The sequence below is a fragment of the Aythya marila genome, assembly GCF_965140915.1.
Source record: "Aythya marila genome assembly, chromosome: 5".
NCBI lineage: Eukaryota > Metazoa > Chordata > Aves > Anseriformes > Anatidae > Aythya > Aythya marila.
This window is the reverse complement of record NC_139046.1, coordinates 59644639-59661808: the sequence shown is the minus strand read 5'-3', so window position 1 is coordinate 59661808 and position 17170 is coordinate 59644639. Positions and strand designations below refer to the sequence as shown.

The window sequence follows — 17170 nt, the reverse complement described above, 5'->3', positions numbered from 1 at the left end:
GGCTGGCAGCAAGCATGAGATGTTGCAGTGCACTCAAATTCAAGTTTCTGCAAGGAGTGAAAAGGCAAGAAAAATTACACTAGTGGTGTTTAAAAAAAAAAACAACAACACTTTTGCCCCAGCTTCATTAAAACAAAATTAAGTTCTTCATACAGGAAGCTATAGGGCAAAGAAATAGAATTTGAACCCTGGAAAACTGGCATGTGAGACTGTATGAAGTCAGATCTAGCTGGGGATCACTTTTGTGACTGTTCTCTGCACATCTTCCCAATTCAATTCTTCTTTCTGAGACAGTCAAACACTGCACAATGTGCTACATGAGATACCATTGATGCTTGCATAGCAGCATGAGTACTTCCCCATGCCCGCTTGAGTACACCTTCTGTGACAGTCTGCAAGATGGCATTCATTGTTTTCATAAGTGCATCATGTTGATGCTGATAGCTATCACAGGATCAGCTGAGGCACACAACAGCTTCTCAATTGTTAGCAGCTTGTAATGAGCTATCAAATTGTAAAGAGAAACCCTTTCAATTAGTCTCATACATATAACATAGCATTTAATGTTATGAAAAGGTTGTAATCTTTTCCGTGTTTTTCTGAAGTTGGCGAATTCCTTACATACAGGGGCCACTCACTTTCTTTTGTGTTACTCTTCAGCTTAATTAATTGGAGTATTTAGTTTTTGTGTCTCAAGATAATGAACTAAAACACTTAGAAAAACTGTCTTGCGGCTTTTCTTTACAATTCCTGCTAGCAACTTTTCTCCAACTTGGTATTGCAGTCCTCAGGAATACTTATTCCCATTTTGTCTTGGCTCAACCTCTCATGCAACATACAGTGCAGTTTCTCTGCTAATCTTTAATCTTCTGAGTAACATTTCTCTGGTGTTACTATTTCAGATGGTTTGTTAATGTCTAGCCATCAGAGATCTATTACATCAACCTTCTTTGACACTTTTTCTAGAAGAAAAAGTAATTTAATTGGGCACACGCAATACCTGTTAAGTTTGTCTAGGATATAAACTCGCTTTCCATCTTCCTCAAGTTTTTCATTCTTTCCTTTCCTTCAAGATTTCTTTTCAAGTAGTAATTACCTAAATGTAACTGTTTGGTGTAATTTCTCTGATTGCTATTTTTAAATATGAGCACTGTGTTCTTGGACTCTGGTCAGCTGGAGTCATCTGCAACCTGACAGCTTCTTCTTTCTTTTGGTTCTGCTTCTGCCAGCCTCGATATATTTCATCCTTTGAGTTTTGCTGCCATCTTAGTTGTGATCATCCCATATCCTCATTGTTATCTATATCAACCTGTTTCATCTTGAAAACTGAGATCAAATTCTCATTTAAAGCTGTACTTAGATCATCCTCAATCTGTGTCCTATCCGTATTGTATGGCACCCTCCCCCCCCCCCCCCCTTTTTTTTTTTTTGCTCCCTACCTCTCTGGGTTCTCTTATTTTTACAAAATAGCCTTGCTTTTGTTTTTTTTTCAAGATAATTTTCAAATTTGCAGAATGGCATTTGTTCAAGCTGTATGCAAAATGGACTATATTTTAAACAGACAATATGATATTTTTCATGGACCTTTGAAACTTTTTCAAAATCTGTTTCACACTTCTTAAAATCGATTGTATGCCATTTTAGTGAGACATTATTTAAAAACAAAATCTAAAAAAGAAAAGCAACAGCTCCCATACTGCAGATTGGAAATTAGTTTGTCCTTAGCAAGTGAGATGGTTTTGGCAGCAATCACGCTAAACAGGGATTTTCCAATCTTGGCTGCTAACATGAGATTCCTTGTTTAGGATCACATTGCTTGTAGATTACAGAATTGGCCACAGAATAGACACACTACTCAAATGACAGATTTGTCCAACCTGTGCCGTGTTACAGGAAACGGGGCCATGTTTTGTAAACCAGAGCTAATATTTTCCATCTGTAACCAAGTACAAGACTGATGAAGGACATAAAGAATATTCCGCAATGGAGAACCATTGCAGAAAGAAATCTTGAGCCTTAAATTGCATTTCATTTTTGTTTATTTCTCTCATTATTTGTAGTGTCTTGAAAATGAATATAATTCTTTTCTAGTATAGTACATCTTAAACAGTCCAAAGCAGCTATAATCAGATTCACCAGAGAGCCTTTCAAAGTTCTTCTGTGCTTTAAGACAAAACATTTCCATTTAGTAGCTGACTTTGTAACATTCCCATGAAAAACGCATTGCGTATGTTATTGGGTGGAATGTCAAGAATGGATCATTTTGGAGGCTTCCTGCCTCTCCAAGGAGGGATCCTTTCTAAAGGATCTGAACAGGCTCTGCCAACATTTTTTTCTTTTTTTTTTTTTTATTTTTCTGGTATACCCAAACAGATATGTTATGAGAAAACCAAGACTCACTTCTCCCACTTCTCCCCTATCCCAGCAATCCCCCTGAACATGACAAATCTAGAAATGAAACACAAAGTATCAGGCAAAAAGAGCTTCCTATTTCTCATTAGAAGCATGAGAAAAAATCAGTCTTCAATGCAGCATCCACTTCCACTAATGCCTTAGTACTTGGGGATAGTCAGCTTTGGGTAACTGTTAATGGGTATTTTTCTTATAGTAGTGCTAAACAGCCCTACTGAAGTACTGCTTCCTCTTCACAGGTGTGTGTGTTGAGGCAGGGGGAACCCTCCTAAACAACTCGGGGTACCTACCTCTGATAAACAACTCGAGTTATCAACCTCAGAGGTACTTGGTAGTCAGTGAACAGAAATAAAAATCAATCTGTTCCTGAAACAGGTATCTCCAGTAGGTTGGATGATGTGTTGCGGACCCCAGAAATGAATTAATGGTAGTTGGATGTCCTTGTGTCTTTGTATTTGGCTCTAAGTATTTCTCCTAGGCTGTGGTGCCTGCAGCACTCATAGGGCTGTTTTAACTGGTGTGAAAATGCTCTGTGAACAAAGTAAGTCATCCTCTGCTCAGTTGTATCTGATAGCAAATGACTGGGAAAAGCCCATGAGTGGCACGTGTTATTCCACCAGTGGTAAAATATTGGTTAGTAATAATATATTTCTGATAGGGAGAGACAAATTATTTCTCGGTGCTTATAACACAGCTATTTTCAAGCAAAGTTTAGTATCAAAAAAAATGTTTTTCTAATACTGAGTGAAAAACTTCTCCAGGAGCAAACGGGCTGTGTAAGGGGAATCTTGGTGCCCCACCGTAAGGTAACAGTGTCAGGGATGGCTACTTCAAAGAAGCTGTCATCCTATCTCAAGCAGTTAGTGTATAAAAAGAGTGGTGGAAACAATTGGCGATCAATCTTTTTTAAAAGAGAAAGAACTCCTTGCTGGTTGGCATGACAGGGGTGTGTGTTTAGGAGTAGGCATGCTCCAAGTTCCTACTTTTACCAAAACAAACCTAGGGCTGCTGCCTCTAATCAGCTCCTGCCTGTTGCATCTTCCCCTCTCATCCCTGTGCTCTGCTTGCACCTCATGCTTTCAGCAATGGAACTTGTAGAGGAATGTTTGTTTGGATATTTTAGCATCCTCTCAAGGACGTTAAATCAGTAGGATTGCAAATATGCAAATTTACTGTGGTAAACTGCTTTGGTGTGCTGCTAGATACAGGTATGGTTGTATTAATCATGCCATCCCCATCCATTACACATAAGACGAAATAGTTTCAGGGCTGCGCTGGACTGAGGGCTCATTTCTGCCTGTACTCTACAACATATCTAGGATGAGTAACAAATTTATTGTCGGTGTCTTCCTGGTACAGGAAGTACAGTCATAACAAAAGTTTGCAGTTGTCTTCCTCTAAGTTGTAAGGCATTTTTTCCCATAAGTACTTCCTTTCATTTAATAGCTGTTATCAAATGTAACTCACTATTCTCATATGAATGGTTGTCTCATGTTTTCCAGGAGAAATGTGTATTATACAGTGAATATGGAGGTGTTTATAAATTTAGTGAAAATTTGGGTTTTGGAGTAGCACTGGCATTAGATGAGGGCTGGAGAAAGATTTTCAGCAATTTTGATGTTAAACCTCTTCTCTGAGTGTCGCCAGCTGAAATACAAGGATGGAGATAATCCTGCAGCAATCTGTTTTCCTGCTTCTCTGTTCTCTGTATTAGCCCTTGACATCCTGCCCCCAAACACCCCGGCCACACAGAGCTGGGTCAGCTTCCACTGAAGCAAGGACAAACCTTCTCAAACGCAGCCTTAGGTTTGGAATAAGTTGTGTGGTTCAGAGATTGTGTTTTGACCAAAAATCAAAATCCCAATGTGCTGAACCCCATGAAGGCACCTCTTCCTGCTGTTTCCAGCACTCTGCTGGAGGAACACAAATTACTGATTATCCGCCATTCTCCACCCTTCTGTTTTGATTACTTAACCCTGGTACTCCTTTTTACCATAGTGCTCCCCACAGCTTGTCCAAGTAACAGAAAAAATACGGAGAAGTTATTGGGTAGTCTTGTTCTTTTGCTGGATGAGACTTGATGAAATAGAGTAGCAACTCTAGCAAAGTGTGATCTTTGACCACCAAACATGTCCTAGTCCCAAAATCTGACTCAAATGCTGGTGGTCTGACCCGAGTCTGATGAAAAATGAAACAGGACTGCCCTCCAGCCTCACTTTTCTCTTTTGGAAAACAGCTCAGAAATGGCAAAGGCTCTCCAGCCCCTCTCTTTAGCAACCCTCACACATATTCTATGCTTGGACATATTTGCATTTGTCGCAGCTTGTCCCAAGAGCTCAGCCAAGTCAGGGATTCAGCTTTACTAATCCCAGGCAGCTTCCTGCAAGATTAAGTATCAGGAAAAGAAATATGTTCTCTTATAGCAAAACTAAACTTCTACCCTCTAGCCTCATGCCAGAACCAGCACTGCCACTCGCTCCAGTTTTGGTGATGGAAGGGAAGGCAGATGCTCTGGCTGCCTTCAGCCTCCTTCCCATCCACCCCAGAGCCTGTGAATTAGTGATAAATCAGGCCTCAGTTTTAGGCTATCAGCATCCCATAGCACGTGCACAACTCCTAAGTAGAGTTTTGGCTGCACCAAAATTGGTCTGTTGTATGGGCAAAACATGATCTTGAAACCAAAGCCTGCCTCCAGCCAAGACACTCTAGTGCTAGTTGCCTCACTGAGATTTATTTTTTCTGCATTTTCACCCAGTAAGAGTGAAAAAACTTGTTCTAAGATAAATGTTGAGTTTGCTTTAGATTAGGGTTTGAGAGATGAGACCTTCTTTGGCCAACAAGTAGATGTACTTGGTAATACTAATTCTTCTGCAGTGAATGCTGATATTGTAAAATAATACCTTCTCCACCTTATAAAGCAATAGTCATTGATATTTGGTATTGTTTTTGTTAAGGTTAAGTCTGGGGTTTGGGCTTTGCTTAGGTCTGATTTGAGAAATAAAGAAGCCTCATTATTTACAGTTGATGTTGGTCATGGGGAGATGGGATGGTAGCTAGGACACCATTTTTCATGTGTTTAGTGAGGAGAAATTGAGAGCAGCCTTTGGTGGTTGCCATTTGGGGATGAAGTTTGGTTTGGAAATACAGAGCTCATTTCCCCCAAATCAAAGGCCATGTGACAAAGCTAATCCTTCTGAAACAAGAGCTGGCGTCAGCATCGCTAAATGCCTTCTTGCTGTTTCAAAACAGCTGAGGGACAATCGGCTGTCTCTGTCTGCTGGGCTGGGGCTTGCTGAGGGTGGTTGAGGTGAAAGCCAGTCGTGAGTCTGCTGCCTCAGCCCTGCTTTGGTCAGGGAGTTGAAGAGCAGACATCAACTGCTACGTGTGTGGGCCGTGCTACTTCTTATGGTTGTATTTACAATCCTGTGTTATTAGCCAGAGCCCTAACACTAACTCTGTTTGTAAGAACCCACTCTACTTTGAAGCATGGTTAAGTTTTAGTCTTCCTAAACTGAATTAAACCCTTTGATAGTATTGAGGCATTAAAACCAGGAGTGTACCCTTGAACCCGGTGTCACTGGGAGCACTCTATATGGAGGAGTCAAGCTCATTGCTGGAGTCTCCAAGAGACTGGACGAGGGACAGAGCTAGGAAGGCTGCTGCCTCATCGTTACTTTACAGTGAGGTAGAGCTTGTCACAGCACTATGAAGTCTTGAGTTGGGCAAGGCTTCTATGTGAGATTTAGTCTTCAATTAACGTTAGCACGGGATTAACATTGTAGTTCAGAAAAACAGAGACAAAGTAGGATCGCATCAGCACCTTGTGGCTAGCACCTTGCTCAGGAAACCAGAGGTTTAAGAAACAAACCACTTGCCGGGTTGTGTGAGCCCAGGAGAAGAGAGGTTGACAGTTTAAACAAAATATATATATTTTTTTGTTGGCTTGCCTTCTGAGTGGTATCTAACTACACAGCTAGCACTACTGGGGCTGGGGGATTAGTTTCAGGATGCAAGAAAAGAACCTGGACTATAAACTTATTTCCTGATACTTGACATTTTGGGGAGGTAAGGTAAGAGTTAATGGACGTAGAAGGTGTGTATTTGTGATTGCCTCACTGTGGTTAGTGGACCCTGCATTGCATCTGTGGCAAGGGCAAAATCTGGTGAAATTAGCAGGTAGGAGTTCTTGTCCTTACCAAGGCTAGTACTAGTAAGAGGTAAGATGTTTATGGATGGAGCTGAGATGTCATGACAGTGTCGTGACAGAGCCTGAAGTTGTCATGGTCTGACTTTGGGTCAGACTTCTGGGTTAGGTTTATTGCTGGCCTTGCAGCTCCAAACACCAGGACTTCACCTGGTCCAGATAACTGGTTTTCTAGCTCTGATTCAAGAGGGAGTTACTGAAGTATAGGTGCAGCAACAGCTATTGATGTAGGTCAGGAGTGGGACTCACTTCTGCTCTTTGCCCTGCCTTTCAGGATCAGGCAAAGGCTGGGTCTCGGTGTGTGGCTGTCTAGTGACTCTCTCTGGGGCACTGGTTCCAGGTGGGATTAGCACAGGATTAAGTAAAAACATGGGGCCAGAAGGAATCAAACACCTTATTTGCTCATAATTCCTGTTGTTTCCCTTTTTGGGAAATTTACTTTTGAGTGTGTGTCCACTCCACTCAGAAGTTCCTTTTGTGGGTGATAAGCGAATCCCTGAGAACAGCTCTGACCCCTTACATTTCTTTTCAATGGCAAAATGTTATTTATAGTAAGGAGTTTGACTGAGGCCATGGAATTATTGGCTGTGTGTTTCATAAAGCAAGCCAAATGGGGAACAAAAATAATTCGGATTCAAGTTCCTCTAAGCCCAAGCTCTGCTACTATTCATGGGATCCATTAAAAAAAAAAAAATAAAAATACTAATTAACACCTTTCAGATCTGCTCCATTCTTCCTTTGTCTTGCAGAATTTGGACTTTTAGTCTAAATTAATCATGGAAAAATAAGAATTCGGTGTAGTGGGAATCCGGAACCTTCCACCCCAGGAAACTTCAGATGTAAATGCCTTGTAGGGCAGCAAGGTGAATGATGCTGCCCGTGTCGGCAGAGGAGGAGGCGGATGGCGTAGAGGCAGTGAGATTGCTGTCACTCAGATGCTGCCAGGAAGGGCTGCCTGAAGGGAAAGGTGACTGCGATGTTAGAGTTCGGGAAAAGCCTTTTGCAGAGCATGCCCCATGCTGAGGAGTGACCTGGGGTGCCCTGGAGAGGCAGCTGGGTGCCAGGTCGGAGTCAGGTGCGGACACGCGGCAAGGGGCTGCCTCGCGCTTGGCCTGAATGTGCCTTAACTTCACGGGAAGCTTTGACGTGGTTTTGCCAGGAGGGAGGTCTGCAGTGAGAAGGGAGGGAAGGAAAGCTGGAAGTGCTTGTGCTGAACATGGATTTTACTGCCACAAGTGCTCACGTGGGCCTGTTGATGTTTTGTGCCCAAGTCTCACTGCATGCCTGTCCCTATTTTGATGGCCTGTTTTCTGCTGGGTGTTTTCCCTGTGCTTCTCCAGCTGTAACGGAGCAGCAGTCTGATAAAGAGTCATCTGTCTCCTCTCCCCATCAGCGCTGATGATAGCCCTTTAGGAAGGTGTGAGTTGAACACCCTGCAGTGGCTCATGGAGGAGCTAAACCTCGGGTTTGATGCCTCGTTACTTGGGTAGTGAGCTGGCATCACTCACCTCCAGGGCTGGGTATGAGCTTTCAGGCAGCTTTGGCAGGGACCGAGCTCAGGACCGTTCCCCCACATGGGAATGAGCTCAGCCCTGCACCTAAGGGTGCTGGAGGGTTCCTGGGTCTGTGGTTATTCCCCACCCACCCGCTGCCCCCCGGCACACTTGGTGTGCAGCCCCAGGCTCAGGTCATGAAGCAAGCACTGCCCGTTCCCCCGCTCCCCAGGCAGGGCACTTCGTTGGCGCTTTCCTCCCCGCGAGGACCATCCCTGAAGGCTGATATTTCATTTCACCACGCTGCCACAACCCTCCATGACAGGGAGAAAATTTCAGTCGCTCGCCTCATTTGCTCGCAAACCTTTATAAATACCGCGACTAATAGCCTGGGTAAGTGGAAGATTAATTTCTATACCACCTGGCGGCAAGCTGTGGATTAGGCTGTTGTCCCTCTTGTGGGTTTAATGTTCGAGGAGCAGAGCGCTCAAGTGCCCAGACAATCGGCCTCTTGTTTAAACAATGAGCTTATAGGTCTTGTTAGCCAGCGCTCTTAAATTTTCATTTTCTTCTGGTATGCAGCCTTGTGTGATGTGGAGAATTGCTTCGGTGCAGAAAGACTGTAAACCTGTTCAATTAAAGGAAATGCTCAGATCCAGCTGTTGGTGTCCCATGAATGCCAGTGGTCCTAGCAAAGTAAATAAGGCTGACACACTCCGCCCTTGGAACAGATATGAAGATTTGTGCCTTAATTCTCCTGAAAAAAGAGTCTTTGTTTGGAAGGGACCGTTAGTAAAAATAAGAGGAATGCAAAGGCTGATGCATAAAATACCCAGTTAGACAACGTCCTCTGCAGATAACAGTGAGGTCTCTATAGTATGAGTCTGGTGAAAGAGCGCTGTAAATATCACGTACAGTACAAGATCCTGTTACAGTTACAGAATTTTCTTGTAAATGCTGAATGCCTTCCTCTCTTGTGAAGAGACACATGTTGCAGATTAATTTATCCTATACTTTCACTTCCAAGAAACAGACTAACAAGCATAGCTGTGGTGTGTGCACACTTGCCGTGTGTGCAAGGACGTGCCTCGCACCATTTGGTGTGCGTGTGGAGGGGCCTTCTCGGTGCCTCTTCATTTTGGGATGGGTCGGTTGGTGACAGGGCCCTGCGGCTACTCACGGGTGCCAGAACAGTGTGAGGAAGGACTGGGTGGCCAGTTGGTTATGGCAGATGTCTTCATACAGGTCAGAATAGGTATTTTTTAATTTTATACAGCTATATGGACAAACACACATTGGTAAAAGATGCTTCTCGGGTTCCTGATTGAGAAGGGTTGTAGTGGTTTCAGATGTTGAACACACCTCATCCACCAGTGCCTGGCAGCCTACCTAGGGCCTGTGTCTCACAGAGGGGCGAAGAAGCTGAGACAGTGTCAAGGAAAGGAAGATGCTGGGATGGGGCAAGCCCTAGGAAGAAATGCTGTGCCATGGACCCAGGCTTCAGCTGGGCAGCGCAATTCATGTCACAGATCATGTAAATCGTGTCTTACATCCCTGAAAGGTGGTGGAGTCCGGCACCCTGAATCGTTGCCACAGAGTGGGGGCAAAATCTCTCATCTGCCACTGGGAAGTACCTGGGCTCCCCTAAAGCCCCTTCTGGGCTCCCTTTGCTCAATCCTGCTGTCTTGTCTCCCAGCCTCACTTTATTCCTTGTTTAAAAATTGTGAAACAGGGACCTCAGGCTTTGGTTTCAGCTGCTGAGGTGGAAACATGTCTCTGAATGGTGCTTGGTGCCTGGCTGCGCATTGCCAGCAGCCTGTAGCTTGAGCTCCTGCGTCCTCGGTCTTCTGCTTGTAAACAAAATGATGTTGTATTTTGGTTTACTAGCCAGGATTTTGGGGCACTAAGAGTGGCAGCTTGTCCTAAATACCCACTGCTGAACTGGAAAATGAAGCTCTCAGTTGTTAACTGGTTATTCCAAGCATCTTCTCCACTGTCAAGCGTCTATCTCCATCCTTCTATCTATGCATGTATATGCATATACACTTCAGCTCTCTGTATATATGTTTGAAAAAGCATTTCTATAGACATAGATGTGCATACATAAAAAAAAAAAAAAAAAAAAAAAAAATGTTTGACTGTCTTGTCAGGTTGGGAAAGGGCTGTGGTGATTTCAGTAGACATGGAAGATGCTTTGGCCCAACAGCCCCTGCTTAGCAACTTTCCTGACATTGGACTCTGTTTCAGGTGGGAGCTGAGCCCACGGCCTCTGCTGGGATTTTGTCTGAAGAAATCCCCTCTGCAGGGACGTACTTGCTCAAATCAGCTGCTTCTGGTGGATGCTGCAACACCGACACACCTTTGAAGGCATGTAAAGAAGGTAAGGAAGGTGTGAGCAAGTGGTTTGTTTTGCTGTCTGAGAGGGGCGTGGATAACAGGAACACAGGTGCCTTTGGTTTTGGATTTATTGCGAGTATTTGAAGTAAACATTATTACTGGTCACAGTTGGCAAGAGCTGCCCTGTCAATTAAACAGCAGGTAGTTTGAGATGCAGCATATTGTAATATGTATTGGTTTTCTTTTGTCCAAGGTAAAAATGGCCAAAATGGAGAGGACAGTGTGGCCCAGGCATTTAAGTGGTATTTTACCATGGGGGCATGGATGAGATAGGGCTGAAAACCCCTCCTGCTTCCCAAAGATCCGTCTCTGTCTTTCAATAAACTGCTATTATATTTGATTATATTAAAATCAAAAGTGTCCAAGCAAGTTGAGCCAAATTGCTTATGAGGCCTGGGCTCCTGACTGGCTTGGATGTGTTCAGGACTTGGATGTGTGCAGAAGTGTGGCTGAGGGTTTGGGTCAGCCCATAGCAAAAGCACGTGCAGAGGCACGCAGATGAAGTAATTGCAGGACAACACTCCACCACCTCCACTAATGACCTCTCAGCTCGCAAACTGCGGCACGGTACAGGGGGTGGGGACAAAAGGGACAAACAACACCGCTCCAGGCATCCAAAAAGCCACCAGGGATCTGGGCAGGCTCCTGTTGCAGAGCAGTCAGACTGGCTGGCACCCCAGAAGGGGCTTCTTCATCCCGCAGACAGCTGCAGCGAGGCCGTGCCGGCACACGCAGCCAGGCATGAGGGGGCTGGAGGGGAGCAGCCACAGACCCTCACCAGGGGACAGCACGCAGCCCCCAGCCCCACGGGGACAGCACACACTGTGCCAGTGGGCTGTGGGCTGCAGGGAGCAGGGTTGGCCCCATCTTCAGGGGAGAAGGTGGGCTGGGGGCAGAGCACAGAGAAAGGGCAGGAGGAGGAAGAGGAGGAACACAGGGCAGCATCCCACGGGTACTGTGCCACACAGTGGTGATGCCCTAACAAATGACACATGGCCCACGGATGTGACACAGTGCAAACTTGAGAGAAACACCCCGAGCCCATGCATAACACTGCCAGGCAGTTCTGATACTGCAGCACGTGGTGCTTGATGTGTGGCACAGCCCACACGTATGACACCACATGCATGATGCCACCCCGTGTGTCTGATGCCATGAGCCATGCATGATGCCACCAGACACAGGATGCTGACCCACAGCACCAAACATGTGTGATGCCCTGACATGCATGATGCCCAATATCACCCACCTCAGGAGAAATGTATGATGCCACAGTATGTGTGATGCCACCCAAAGTACCACACGGCACATCATCCCCCACCCAGATGATGGACACTGAAAAGCCACGTACTGCAGACACAGGACCCACTGCACCATCACACAAACACCACAACTGGATGCACAGGAGTGGAAGACACGTGAAGCACTCATGACACGTGGCAGACATGAGACACATGGGGATGGGACCCTGTGAACCCCCTGTGCGCCTTGTGCCAGTTACTTACCAGCTCATGTGTCACAGCTCAATCACATTCAAATACGGGTACATATTTATTTCTGCATTATGTTATTTTTCCTTTCTCATTTTCTTTCCATCTTCTGTCTAGTTTTACAAGTTCACACACTTTGTACACTCATCTGTCAGCAGTTTTACCCACTGACTCATGTCTCATCTATACTTGTGAAAATTCCCTGTTGTCAGTACGTGTATTTTCTGCATTCCCAGCTTCATTTTCCTCAATTTATTTATGTCCTCCAAGAATAAAACCAGCCATCACTGACATCTGTTTAACATATTACCACCTTGCTGTTTGTCAGTATACTTAATCATAGTTTATATTCTTTAGCTTTCATCCCATCCTTTGTTTGTTTTCATGGGCATAGCGAGTACTACTTCTTAAACTGTTGGCTCTAGACTCTCTTACCTTTCCAGAGAAATTTAGTCCTGTGACACATGCAGCTCATGTTATCTTCCGAGAGAGTAGTTCAGTTCATTTTACTCGTAGATGTAATGTTGTATACCCTCAAACTTGAATCGTGTTCTGGACCAAGTTGGATACTGACCACTCTGTTTCCTTCTCCCCCACCCTCTCTCTTTTATTTTGTAGTTATCAAAAATAAAGCTGGTTACTCACAGACCTGCTTCCCTGAGGAGCTTTGTATACCCCAACATTGACTGTACGTCCAACCCGACTGTGCAGTTGGTGCTTTGCCTAAACACGTGTCAGTTTTCTGCTCCCACTTTCATCGATCAGTGTTGAGTACTCCCCAAGTTCAGTCATACCGGGTTTCAACCCACCTTCTCTTCTCCCACTCTTTCAGGCCAACCTGAGCTGCAATCCAGCAACACCACCCGGGGCATGAGGTGTCTCCCCGTGCACTCACGCTATCGAGCAGCGCGTGGTCGGCCCTGGAAGTCAAGTCCAAGTTGAGTGTGTAACCTTACTCCCCAGTGACAAAGCTCAGCTATTTCAGCTGCGAATGTGCTGTAGCCGCCAGGAGGTCGGTAGTGCAGGATTCCTGCTAAGAATAGCGTCGATTCGGAGGCTGGTCACGTAACATCTTCACACTGCTGCTGGGCACATGCACGTAGCAGACAAAGTGCCCGAACCCCCAGATTTTTCTGTCAGGGATGTTGACAAAGTAAGCTTGGCACAAGAATGGTGTTGTGACCCACCTGACATAGCCTAAAACATTCAATTCCATAGGGTAGGCTTTAGGAATAAAACCAGGCAAGCACCCTAATTAATATGGGTGTCCTGCAGTAGGGTGCAGGCCTGAGCCCTGCTGTACTGTTGTCGGAGTGACCAGAAGCATCTGTACTTGCAAAGCTGACTCCGTACGTACCCAAGCATCACACAAGGTGCCTGCCGTTCTCTGTTTGCCCAGTCTGAGGTACACATGTGGCAAAACATCCCTGGAGACAGCAGACTGAGGAATAGGCCCTAGGAAACATCATCCCCCAGCTGATGTCCACATCTTAATTTTAGAGCAGGAGCTGCTGCCCAGATGCTTTCTTCTCTGCTCTCATCCCATTTCTGCAGCCAGCATCCCCAGTCGAGTCATCCCAGTCAAGGCCATCACACTGGTCCTGGTCCATTAAGAAGTTGCAGAGCCTGCCTAACACAAGCTCAGTATACTACCCTCTTTGTCACACTAATACCATCACCCACCTCATTTATCAGCCTACTTTTTCCTATACCAGGTCTACGCCCACTTTCTTTTCATTATCTCACCTCAGTACTTGAGTTCACCATTCTCCCATCTGCAAGTTCATCATAAAGCTGCTCTGGTCCCCAGCACATGTCCGGAATTGTAACATCCTTGAGGTTGTCAGAGAAATTCCCCCTCCTCAAGTCCACCCCTCAGCCTAGCCTGACCCAGTCCACCACTAGGCCCTGTCCCTAAGCAGCTCACTCACAGCTTGAGGAACCCACAGACCCTATTGACAGGAGGTGTGTGTGGGGGAAAGCCCAGGCCTGCACTTAGGGAGCCCCAAACCCAACCCACTGAACAACTCCCAGCTGCCCCATAAGGAGTATATGCCTGCGACTACCTCCACACCACAGCAGTATGTTTGTAAGTTAAACCCACATTACAGTAATACAGCAGGACAAGGTCATTTCCCCTAAGCTGTGTTGAGGACAGGCAAAAAAATAAGCAACTCCTTGGAGCATTTGTCTTACCTGGAAAGGAATTATAAGCTAAGCCCCAGCTCTGGTTTTAAGCAGGACATCTGAGCCAAGATGACGGCACTGGTGGGGGCCTGACACCTTGCTGGTGAAGGAGTAAACCCCCCTGCACTGGTGACTGTCCCTCCCGAGACCAACACACCCACCACAGCCTCACCAGTACCTAATGTGTGTTCAGCAACACCCACAAACCCCCGCCCCCTCGTTAGAGGATCACATCTCATGCCCAGTGCCCATGTGAAGGTATTTCTCTAACTTCAGATACTAAGTCAGCCAAAGCATTACAGCTGTCGATGCAATAGGATGTTGGACTTTTATTTGGCATTTCTTCTAATGAGGTGTCATGTACACATTGAGATTTTACACGAAGATTTTTTTCTTCCAAGTGCACTAGTTATCTGCTGCAGAGCTAGTGCAAACAGCACTCCTTTTTATTCAAATGTTTAGTGACCAAAGGAAAACTTAATTTAATTCAAAGCTGCAAACTCATTTTTTAAAGAAAGAATTCACATCAAAGCGTGCAGTTTTATTCTGATGCTGCACACTAGCAACCATTTGACATAGTCAAATTTTCACAATATATTTACAGCATGGTTCTACACCACAGTGCCATCAAGACACCTGCTGAGCTACCCACTGCCATACCTTGAGTTTCTACCAAGTATTAAGTTTGACTCAACACTGTGTCTAGGCTTGAGTTGGGGCATGTTAACAGGAGGTTTATGTTACACTAACATAATACTCAATGTTTGTGCACAAGCATTTAAGACCAAAGTCACAGAAATTGAGCTGAAGGGAACAGCACATTTATAGTCCAGGTCTCTTCTCAGTTCCACCTGGCAAAGCCATTGGCTGCCCTCAGCCTCCAACTGGGAGGACAAGCTGAAAATGACCCATTGGCCCCATGATTGAGGTGTCCTCGTGGTTTGCCATCCTGATTACACCACACACAGAGCCTGCTTTCAGAGCTTTACACTCACCTTGTTTTTCCAGGGTGTACACGAGTTTTGCTGGTTGGTCAACTAAGCTAGCACGTACCATGGTCCACCATCTGCAAGACCACTTCTAGTCCAGTGCTTTGCATTGTGGCTAGTGAAGGTACTTTTCCTGACCTAGGAATAGCTTTGGACCAGCTGCTTTTGCTAAAAGAAAAGCTGGAAGATTTACTTTGCCCTCTTCCTTCCCCACGCATAGATACATAATATGTTCTGGCGCCTATGAGTACTTGAAACAAGAGATAATCGTTTGTCTTTATGGGCTGCATCAAATGGTGGATTTAAAACAGTTGGAAGTGTGCAGAGCAAGGATAGGAATGAGGAAACTCTGTTTGCCTCCTTGGTAACCAAATCTACAGCCCAGCAGGAGAACAGAGCATGATAATTGGGGAATTACAGCTGTTAGTCACAGAAAATATGCTGCAGTTGCGGGTCAGGGACCTGAGGTCATGGCACAGGAAGCAAAACTGTAATTTAGAGTCTGCGAGGAACTGAACTCCCTGCAAGCATTAGACTTCTTGCTACTTATAGCATCTCTACACCTGTTTTCCAGGATGGAAGTCAAACAGACACCACCACAAATTAGGAACCAGCACCAAGGAAACAGCTTGTCTACAAGACTCTGGACAAGAACCGTTTTTCAGAATAGAAATGGGTATTGCATCAGTTCTGCTCATCAGTCCTCATCTGCTGGCAGCCCTCTTTCTAAGCAGGACAGTTTAGGTGTGAACGTCTCATGAGGGAGATGCCAAAACTCAGCCTGGAGTTCTTCTGGGACACAGCAGCTCCTGTAAGGAGCACTGGTTATTACAGGAGGCATGGAGCAATGGAACAAGTCCCACTGGAACAGGACTTGGCCTGGAAACCTCTGTATTGTCTTAGTTTTGTGCAAATGACAGCTATTCCTGAAGGGAAATAAGGGTTGAGAAGCGAAGGATGAAGGACATGAGAGGAAATACAAGCATCAGAAGTCAATACAATTTCTACTTTCCTAGTGTCCTTACTTCTTTCTGGTTTATCATAAAAAAAGTGTCAAACTCCACTCAGGGACACAAGAGAGAACCCAACAGATACCTGCAATATCAATAAAGCTATTCCAATGATCACTTGCCCAAAAGCCATTTATGACTAAGATTCTTGCCAAGCACCTCTGTGACGTGCTGTACCGCTCCCTCCATTCAAGGGGACCTGGTCCCATCCCAGCTGGGCAGGGTGTGCTGTCTGCTGTGCACCAGGAGCCATCCCCAAAGCTGGGCAAGAGCAGCTCTTGGAGGCTGTGGTGAGTGCACGCTGCCAGAGGTGTATTTCTACCTGGGCAGACACCCTACAGCATTTTCCACATCACACTCCAAGGCAAGTCCTACATAAATCACGTCCAAAGCAACCTGAAAACTGGGCTCAGATTTCATTAAGAGCAGCTTTTCCAGACCTTGATGGCTGCCAAGTTTTGTTGCTTTTCCAAGTTTAAGCAGTTCATAGCAGGTACACGTATTCACACTGTGCTCATACGCATGCCTCTTAGAAAGAGAAATCAAATTAAAATGTGTGCTTTCCTTGAAGTTCTGATCTATCTGACTCCTCGCTCTGAATGCAATCCCTTACTGCCATTACACTGGAGGTAGAGGGGAATTCTTACTGCAGTTCTTCAACCTCGCCACCTTCGTCACGTTTGGGTTTGGCTTTTCATCTGGATAAACCTTATTGATTTAAGTTTGTGCGTGTGGAAAAGCATCCTTCTTCTGCCCTTCAGGTGTTAATAACCAGAGCCCAGCATTCCCTTGCCCTATCGGCTAGCAGCCTTGCCTCCCACATGAGCCAAACTCATTCTTTCCACAGCTATTAATACCTTCCGACTGCCCAGCACGGCTTGCTGACCAGTAGCCAGGCCTCTCTATTTCTCCTTGAAGGCTGGCGGCATGCTGTGCAGATCAACTAATTCCAACTATTTTAGGCAGGAAGGTATTTCAGTGCCCTAGG

General features: G+C 45.4%; 1 long non-coding RNA gene across 1 annotated transcript in view; it reads left to right on the top strand.

The window, feature by feature from the left end:
* The window catches only part of LOC309878250, a 30059-nt gene extending 13359 nt beyond the window's left edge, over positions 1 to 16700 (top strand). The window contains exons 2-3 of the long non-coding RNA XR_014317518.1: positions 10357 to 10489; positions 15747 to 16700. This is a non-coding gene — a long non-coding RNA (uncharacterized lncRNA). The remainder of the gene's footprint in view (positions 1 to 10356; positions 10490 to 15746) is intronic.
* Positions 16701 to 17170: the final 470 nt, after the last annotated feature.